Consider the following 9,945-nt stretch of genomic DNA (forward strand, 5'->3'; position numbering starts at 1 on the left):
GGCAGAAAAGCAAAAGGGAATTAAAAAAAGCATGCTGACAATAACAGTGATGAATTGCATACAGAAAACATTAAAAACGGTAGATCATGAAGTTAGCATGGGACATGAATAGCTAACAAATTTCCTAAATACTTTCCAAGTGTGAGAACTGTTCTAACACCCATGAGCTTTCATTTCCTATCTGTTCAATGCCAGATAACACCACTTTTTTTTTCCCTCTTATCATAACTTATAATGCCCATTAATTTATTGCCATCTCTAATTCAAACTGACATCAGTAGACATCTTAGCAGTTTTAAGAAATAAACTGCTGGTCAGTCTGGAAAGAACCTTTAATAATCTTCTTGTCATACACTTACAAAGAACTTTCTTTGTTAATTTGATACCACTAAAGATAGTGCCAATATGAATCTCTTCATCAGCTGAACAACCACCCAAAAATTATGTTCTAGGGAAACAGAATAAAAATCAGTGGTAAAAAGCCTAACCAGGATTTCAATACTAACTAAAATGGCTTGAGGGTTACACAATATAATATGCCGACATTCAAACCATAAATAAACAAGAATAGCATGGTTTGGGAAAGAGTTATTTACTTGTAAAATTTTTTGTTTTATATAATAATACAACACATAGTAGATAAAAGGGAAAAAATATTTGAAGGTCATTTTATTCTACAATAAAAATAACTCTGAGTGTACAAGTAATTTGACTGAATTTTGGATTTGTGCATGTTTGATTGTTTCCGTTCTGGGCTTTTGATTTAATTAAAACTAGCGGCAGATGGAATATTTTCTCTGAATCTTCCTGCCAATTTTTTGTAGTTATGTAATAACATTTTCCAAATTTAAATAATGCTTTCCCTTGTCTGGTTTCAAAACATCCACATCAAAACCAAAGAATTTACTATAGAGAAGCAACCAAAAAGTCCAAGATAATCTAAAGGCTGGCAAAGTTAAACACAGAAAACAAAAATTTCCCCTAGTTCTTACTTAGAAGTTTTAGTGGTTACTTGAAATAAAAGTGAGTAGACCGCTATCTAAAATTATGATTTTTAAGTGTCTTTAAGAAAAAATTGAATTACTTGACATCTGTTTTAATCCTGTATGCTGTTTACTGTGTATCTTACTAGTATAAGTTGTTCAGAGGACAAGCTATTGAGGATATGGGTATATTTTCCATTTCATGCTGTTGGCAAAAAAAAAGCTTGTTGATGGAAGACACTCTGAGCAGTTACAGCAAGGGCTCAACACACAACTGACTCCATGAAATCCCATGGTCTGTATTAGGCAGAGACCAGTTACGCTACTTGGTTATCTCTTCTTGCCTTAAATCTAACCTCATGAAGCATTTCTGTCACCTCCAACACCTCCCAGCACATCTGAATTTTGAAAGTGACCTAAAAGATAATAAAATAACTCAGAATCAGGTGTTTTTCACAAAAGGGTGAACAGACTGGTTCATAAAGGATGGCAGCCACCAGAGCATTCCTTGCCTGTCCAGCTGCCTTGGGAAATAGCCAAAGCAAACTTTCTTCTTGACCTCTCAAGCACCTATGACACAACATCCAAGAAATATTTAACAAACAGAATATTTAATGAAAATATTTGCAACACTAAATGCAATTCATCTTCTTCTAATTGATGAAAAAGTTTTTATCTGCATGTTAACATCTCTTTAGTCTGCCACATCACCTCCAGCTATCTTGACTTACATTAGCGTTCTTTCCTTTCCAACATATATTCCAGACCTCATCCATTCAAAAACTTTGATGAGATCTGAACTTCCACTAGTATCTTGTAGTTCATAAACTGAAGCAGTTTGACAATAAAACATAAGTGTCAAAAACTTTAAATTTGAAGAGTAGCTCAGAGATATTATTTTTCTAAGGCAACCATCTCTTCCGAATTTTGGTTGTCAAGAGGCTAGATAACTGTGGCAAAATCTGCCACTGTCACTGCACAGTTAGTGAAGAGAGTGAGGTGTGTCCAAGGGATAATCAGCCCCTCTGTTGGCAATGGTGAATCTCTCTCAGCTGTCTTGGGTGCAACCTATGGCCACTACTCTGACTTGTACATATTTTAGTTTTCAGGCACCTTGACTGGGACAGCCAAAACTTCTAAATATGTGATTCTTCAAAGAAAACTGTATCATTTGAAGAAGATGGTAGCTAAAATGTTCCTGGGTTACTTAGAAAGTGACAAGGCTGTTTTGAAGAGTTTGATTTCACCAGAGAATCATCACTATACTTCATCTTACTCCCTAACACACCCTGCTTCTGACAATGTCTCAACCTGATCTGATGTGTTAACAAAGGGATTTCCAACTGAGATTTCATCTCATGCTCCAACTTCCAAGATGTTTTGCTGCTGCTGATACTGCTGGTTTTAACCCAATTTAAAGAGCTCATTTCAGTACCTTTATTGCAAGATTTGTCACTTACATGCTACACAGACTTGGATAAAGACATAACTACACAGTGACTCAGTTTCACCAGCCATAACACAGGGATTAGAATAATACTCACACTTCGAAGAGCATGAGATGCATAGATGAAAAGCATTTTTTAGAAGCAAACTGTCATGTTGTCACTAATGAAAATAATATTACTCTCTCCAGTAAAAAAGAAAGACATCCACCAGTTTCCTTGGTCTTATCTTGTTTTTTTAAATAAAGTCATTTAATAAAGGCATTTGAAGGAAAAAGCAAAGATTAGACTAGATAATAGATTATTTACTTTTTTTAGCCACCATGTTCTGTATAGCCCACACACAATACAGACATAACAGTATGCTGACTTCAGCTCCAGAAAAACTGTGAATTGCAATCTTACAATATGAAATGCAATAAACCATACAAACCTCATTACCTTTGTTGTTTTCCTCTTCAAATAATCTTTAACAGCTCTCACTTGGTATTTTATGGCCTCTATCTCTATGTAATTTTTAATCCCCTTTAAGTACCAGTTATATTCATTTTTAAACCATAGATAAAATGCTTACTGCTATTTTGCAGGTGACTTAAACTATGACTGCCATGTTATTCGGAACAAGCTGTCATTTTCTTGAACAATACTAAACAGTGTCAGCTCCATACCAGTCTTCTTCACCTTTCAAGAGTGACACAATGATGTCACCAAAGTTTCCTGGTATTTTTCCTAAAATTGCTCACAGCAACATGCTCACTATGGGACCCATCTGAACCTAGGCCACACTGCTTTGGGCAGGCAGGTGAGGAGTGGTAAACTCATTTTCTACCTGTGAATTTCAGGCTATATGTTCAAATTATTCCATGCTACTCTCAAGATTACAGACTTACTGTTTTTCCCCATTCTTCATTTGGAAAGCAAGTGTGGCTGTGAAGCACATTACTACCCCAGTATATTTTAAAGTCTGGCTGAAAGATTATCCCAATCCCAAAATGCTAACATGTCATTTCTCTAAGCACCTGAGAAAAAGACTGTCTACACAGAGGTGAGCAGCATATGGCAGTTACTGTGCTGGGCAGAAGCAGTCTCCACAGTAATCCCGTTTCTCCCCCAAAAAGTTTTATTGGATTTTGTGTCCCTACACAGCACCCCTAAGCCCCTTCCTTCTCTTGAAATCAGTAATGCTACAGTTTGACTTCTTTTCGCAGGGTGACAAACAGACATCACACAATGACTGTGGTGCAGCTTTTACACAAGAAAAATGCCTCAACAACCTTGAAAATTTGAGGAATCTTCAGCAAACCAGCATTTCCCCCTTCTCCTCCACCCCCCCCCCCCCAAAAAAAATATAATCTGGTTTAAGTGTGACAATATCTATCAAAATTACAAATTTCAATATTTTGATTAGCTACCTTAAGTGATCTTTCATTCTGATACCAAAATAAAAGTTTCTCTGTGGTTTGGAGCAGCAACACAGCATCCTTGTCCCTGCAGCAAAACTGCACACAGTTCTGCTTGAAATAACTATCAAAAATCAATACCTTAGTGTGGAACATTTTTTACCGGAAAGCAAAATTATTTCATAATGCTTTCTTGTTTGCCATAATAGATGAACTAGACATGGTGCTTCCCTTTTCCTCTAGTCTGTACCCTTTAAAATATTTATCTGAACAATATTCATCATGATGTATCTGTTTTAAGTTGCTTACCATTACTGAAGCATAAATAATTGAAATAACTCTAAAAAAATCTGCATCTATCCACAGGAGTAGTAAATAATAATTACAGTAATTAATAAACAAGCCACCAAATCACTGACTTTGAAAGCATTTGTTGGTGTAAGGTACTTTTAACTCTATATGGACATTAGATATAGTCTATTTTCTATTTACCTGTCCATTATGAGTCTCTTTGACATGACTGTAACTGTCTTTTACTGATCTTTTTCCTTTCTAATCACTGGCACAATTCCATAGCTGTAAGCTGGTCTGAAGGCTATGGAAGATGTTTGCTCCCAAAGACCAATCAGTCCATGACAAGGTCTTCCCACTGAGTTGAAAACCTTGTATCCTGATTAATGATCATACTCACTGCTGAAAAAAAATAAGCCATGATCTCATAATTGGGTTCTAAATTAAACAACCCAACCCTGAAAAGCACTCCTGCCATTATTCATGCAAACAGACTTAAACAAATCAGTATGGACTTGCAGGATTGGTCTTCTGTCTTTGACCAAGGATAAGCCACTCTGAGGGGACACTGTGGGAATACTGACTAGAAACAAGACCTTCCAATTTCAACTTAGGTATGATTCAGCCATGGGGAGCTGGATCTTGAACCCCTGCCATATCTGGGTGAGAGAGCCCAAGAATTTTGGAGGGAAGCCATGGGATCCCATCCCCACAACTTTAGTGACATCTAAGTAATCTGAAGAGTGAGGTATACCCCAAGCTTCTCTGTCTCATACACCTATTTCATTCAAATCTATAGATCACAACCTGCCCTGTTCTCCACATCAGGTGCCTAACTGTATAATGAAGAAAGCTGAAATCCTGATGCATAAACCAGCAGAGGAGAAAATCTAAAGAAGGGAATCCAGTAATTCTTGACTCATATTTCCACTGTATAATGCATCAGACAAAGCTTATAAGGAATGTGGAATCCAGACTTCAGCCAGAAAAAAAATGAGCAAATCAACATTGACATATAGCAGAACAAACTTATTTAATTGATAAGAAACTCATGAAATATAGTAGCTCTTCAAGGCTTCTGACGTGCCTGATTGCTCCATCTTTAATATTTTGGCTGAATCATTTAATAAAAAATGGATGTTATTCATTAACTGACGGGCACAGTTGAGTCAAATCCTCTATTCATCATGATTTTTATCATACTGGTCAATTATGGCTAGCACAAGATTTCTCTTGCAGAATTATTGCTGAGATAAGTTTTAACAGTGTTGGCAGTGGGAAGATACGCAGAAAAAGAAACCCTTCCCAACTCAGTAAAAAAAAAGGTTAATTTTGGTAGATTTGTATTCAAAACATTAACCAAATCCCTTAGACAATTTCTGCAATATTATTCTGAGACATTTTATTGATACTAGTACATCATTTACCTGTTACAATTGCCTGTTGCCTTATTTTTACTCCTTGTCTTATTTGTCTAGAATTACAAGTACTGCCTTTTCTTCCAATTGCTGTGTTTATTTTATTCTATGTTTATTTCTACAGCATAGCTCAGTCAACTAAATGTTGTACCTGGCTTTGCAAGATTGCTACCCAAGCCCATGTTTTCAATTCCCTGAAGATTTTTGATGCTTATTTCTGACTTTATTCATTGCACTAGTGAAGTCTGTTTCAAAAAACAGGTCTTTGTGGCACAATGCTTGTTTTTGTACTGCTTGTTTTTTTTCCATTCACTGTTAAATGCAACATATTTTGCAGTCTTCTTCAGAGTTGATATTTGATCTTAAATTAGGTTAGCTGATACCTGGAGATGCTCTCCAGTATAAACTAATCATCTGTGGTAGTTCAGACCTTATGTTTACACCTTGCACCCAAACCAGCTCTAAACAAGACTAGACAAAAACCTGAAGCAGTGTCATCACACTTTGGATACCCGCTTTACACCTCGGTGTGTTTCCATACTCCTCTCCAGTGACATCAGCAGAGTCTCTCTCATGTCTCACCGTTCATGAACACAACCAGCAGAAGCAAGGGAAACTAACAAGAGGAAGGCTGGGTGCACTGCAATAGCCACCTGCCATCTTCGCTTTTGCTGGTAACATGAACAGCAGCCTTCAGACTCTTCAGAGTGATGCCAACAAATTAAGTGGTACTCGCAGTTCAAGGGCCGCTCTGTAGTGAGGCAAGAGATGTAAGACCTGTCTACTCTCTTATTTGTAAGACATTTTCCTCCCCTTTTAGTTATAACAGTGGGATTAGATCAAATAATGATCACTGAGAGCAAAAGAGTAAAATAGAAGAAAAATATCTGAATCTGTTTGGTAAACCCAGAAGCCAGAATGATATATGATTCCTGGTTAGAAACCAAACCCATCACCTCAAAGGCAGCAAACACTTATAGGCAGAAACACCCTGATATCTTTGCAATTTCTTCACCTTCCTTATATTTTTCATATACATGCATGGTTTGCAATATAAGGGGCTTTTACAGTCAATATTCACAGCAGTACCATTTCTCTTGCACAAATTATTTGCTCTGTATACATCTTTAAAAATACCACTGCACGTTAGCTTTCCATTGGCTAAGTTGTTTCAAAGCAATACCTCAAGAGAGTAAGACAGAGAATAGAACAATCCCATAAGTTGAATATTAAATGAACCTCTGTTTCTGCAGAAAAAGATGTCAGGAACAAGTACCCTTTGAAAGAACATAATGTATATAAAAGAAAAACAGACTATTTGATGGTTAAAAAACTACAGCAGATTCCTATTTTTGCAGCTTAATTAATAACAGGCTTTGGGTTTTCCAAAGAAATACAAGGAATAGCAGTCATACTCTGTGGAAGTCACCTGTGTAATTATTTCTGGCATCTATTAAATTTTCCATTATAACTTTCATATTCTCTCAAACCATTTTTCTATGCTAAGGGCATCTTTCCTTTTCTAACTGGCTGCAATTTCACAGCAGGATGCATTTAGCAGATGAGACTAATTTTATACTCCCTAAATGGTCGTGTTTATTTGGAGCACCATGAAGTGACCACTAGATACCTGGAACCTCATTCTCAATTACAATGTGTCCTACATGGATTTAAAAATCTATTCCAGTAAAGCTGGCAGCTAAATGACAACCCCAATTAACTGATATGTTTCAAATTGTGTAAGATACATGAAGAAAATAGGCCCAAATTTGAGGCACACATTTGAGGATGTCAATCACTTCATTACAAATAGATATTATTGTAATAAAATATATCATGGGTTTTGTGATCAAAGCCACAGTGTAAATCACAGAGCAAATTAGTTCCCTAGTTCACTGTCATTCACAGGAAGCAGATTTTTTTAATACCTGCTGAAGACATTGGAGAGCCATGAATCATTTCCATCACTGTTTGAATGCATACCCTTTAGACTGTTTAATACTTTTCCAGGATTTTGGTTTTGTTGATTTGGGGTACTATGTCCTGTGATGGCTAATCACAGAATCATAGAAGAGCCTGGGTCAGAATGGACCTTAAATATCATCTACTTCCAACTCTCTCTGCCATAACCAGGGACACCTTCCACTAGACCACATTGCTCAAAGCCCCATCCAACCCGGTCCTGAATATTTCCAGGGATGGGGCAAGCACAGCTTCTTTGGGCAACATATTCCTGTGCCTCACCATCATCACAGTAAATAATTTCTTTATTATATCAAATCTAAACCCACTCTCTGCCAGTTTAGAGCCATTTCCCCTTGTCTTGTCACTATATACCCTTCCAAATTGTCCCTCTCCAGCTCTCTTGCAGGCTCCCTTTAGATACTGGAAAATACTGTAAGATCCCAGAGCCTTCTATTATTCATGCTGAATAATCCATACTCTATCAGCCTGTGCTCATAAGAGCGGTGCTCCAGACCTCTGATCAGATTTGTGGCCCTCCTCTGGACTCAATCCTAGGTTGTAGACCCCAGAGCTGATGCAGCACTGCAGGTGGGGTCTCGCCAGTGCAGAGCAGAGGGGCAGAATCCCCTCCCTCACCCTGCTGGCTGCGCTGCTTTGGATGCAGCCCAGGATACAATGAGTTTTCTGGGCTGTGAGTGCACATTGATGCTGACAGGTTATGTGCAGCCTCTCATCCGCCAAAACACCCCCAAGCCCTTCTCCTCAAGGCTGCTTTCAACCATTTACAATCACATTCACTGTACATATTTTGAGACAAATTACAGTTCTAGGTTCTCACTCTAGACAGCAAGTTTTGAGAGACTACAAAACAAAGCAAAAAGAATTTCATCATTCTATTTTACCTTATTTTTCAAGTGAATAGGCAGCAATGGTTTTTAATGGGTTTATGGGTATACTGCATGTGTGTATTCATGGAAGCTATGATTTTAACAGCTTCTCAAAAGTAAAAATCAGCCTATAATGGAAGGAGTCAATAGGTACTTCAGGCATAAAATCTTGCATTATTGTGTTACTGTTGCTATTATGTATAATTTAACCAATACCTCTATTGAAGGGCTTTTTCCCATTTTAAGAAGGGAGAGAATAAAATCAAGCATAACAATGACCAAGAGGAATGTTATTTAAAATGGAAATAGGGAATCATTATAAGCACTTCTGGAACTGCCTGAAGAAAAACAAGGAGACTGTACTGATTGCTGTGAAAGAGGAGAACAAATGCTCAGGTCCTTGAATAAATACATTTGAGGTACAGCTGTATCTTTTACTACCCAGGTCAATGTAGCTATATAGCACCGACTAGATTAATACTCCTTGAAAGGGATCAGTCCTCCACTTAAAATTGTCCATGAGAAAACCACTACCACCCTTTCAATTTGGAACTATTCTGTGATTTCAAGATTCAAGAATTACAGATTATTGATTTAATGTTGCTGTGATCTTGACTTTAATGTGGTGTTTTTCTTAAATCAGCTGGGTAAAATTGCTGGAGAGCATACAATAATGAATTGCTTAGGTGTGTATTTACTTGCTTATCTTCTAAACAAATTCATGCAGAACTTATAGTTTAACCTATCAAATTGCACCGGACAGCACTAAGGGTGCCTAGCCACAGGTAAGAAATTAGCTGGCCACACAGCTGTTTCCAAATCATGACATGAGTTCCATACATTCTCTGGATTGCTCAAGAAGTGGGTTGTGCTTATTGCATAACAACATACTGGCAGAGGACATTCTAATTTTTAATTTAATTTAGAACTTTTTTTCTTTCACAATGGGTGTGAACCTATGATTCTTAGCATTCTGTCAGTGAAGTTTCTTTTTGAACACCAAGGAGTTTTAATTACTTATGCAGTGCTGTAGCTTTCACTGTGCCCATCTCTACAAACAGAAGGAATATCACACACTCACAATGGGACAATTCCCTTCAGTCATGATAATATGAAGCAGAACTGAAGAACATGCCAGCCAGGCCTGCCAAGAAAAATTAATGCAAATTACTTCTCTAGAAATTTAGTTCCACAGATAACTCCTGTCCTTCCATCTTTCTGCATTTGGTCCTCTCTGTGCACACTTCTTGCCATCAGTAAAAAACTGGCAGACTTTGATGGCTTTTTTTAGTGACAAGCCCTCACTGGGATGTACTGAGTGCTCGCTGTCAATTGTGCAGAGCTATGGTTTAATACCATTGGTCAGCACTTAGTTAAGAGGGATGCAAGTCATAACATACTGATTCAGCAATGTCTCATTACAGCACTTTTAGAGTAAAGCTGCCTGGAAATTGGTAGAAAAAATGCCAACTCATTAAGCCAGGAGACCCCATTCAAAGCGCCTCAGACACAGCAAACCAGAAAAAAATTAAAAATACATTTTCTCAGGTGAGAAA

Source organism: Motacilla alba, chromosome 3 (assembly GCF_015832195.1).
Source record: "Motacilla alba alba isolate MOTALB_02 chromosome 3, Motacilla_alba_V1.0_pri, whole genome shotgun sequence".
In the NCBI taxonomy this organism is placed as follows: Eukaryota; Metazoa; Chordata; class Aves; order Passeriformes; family Motacillidae; genus Motacilla; species Motacilla alba.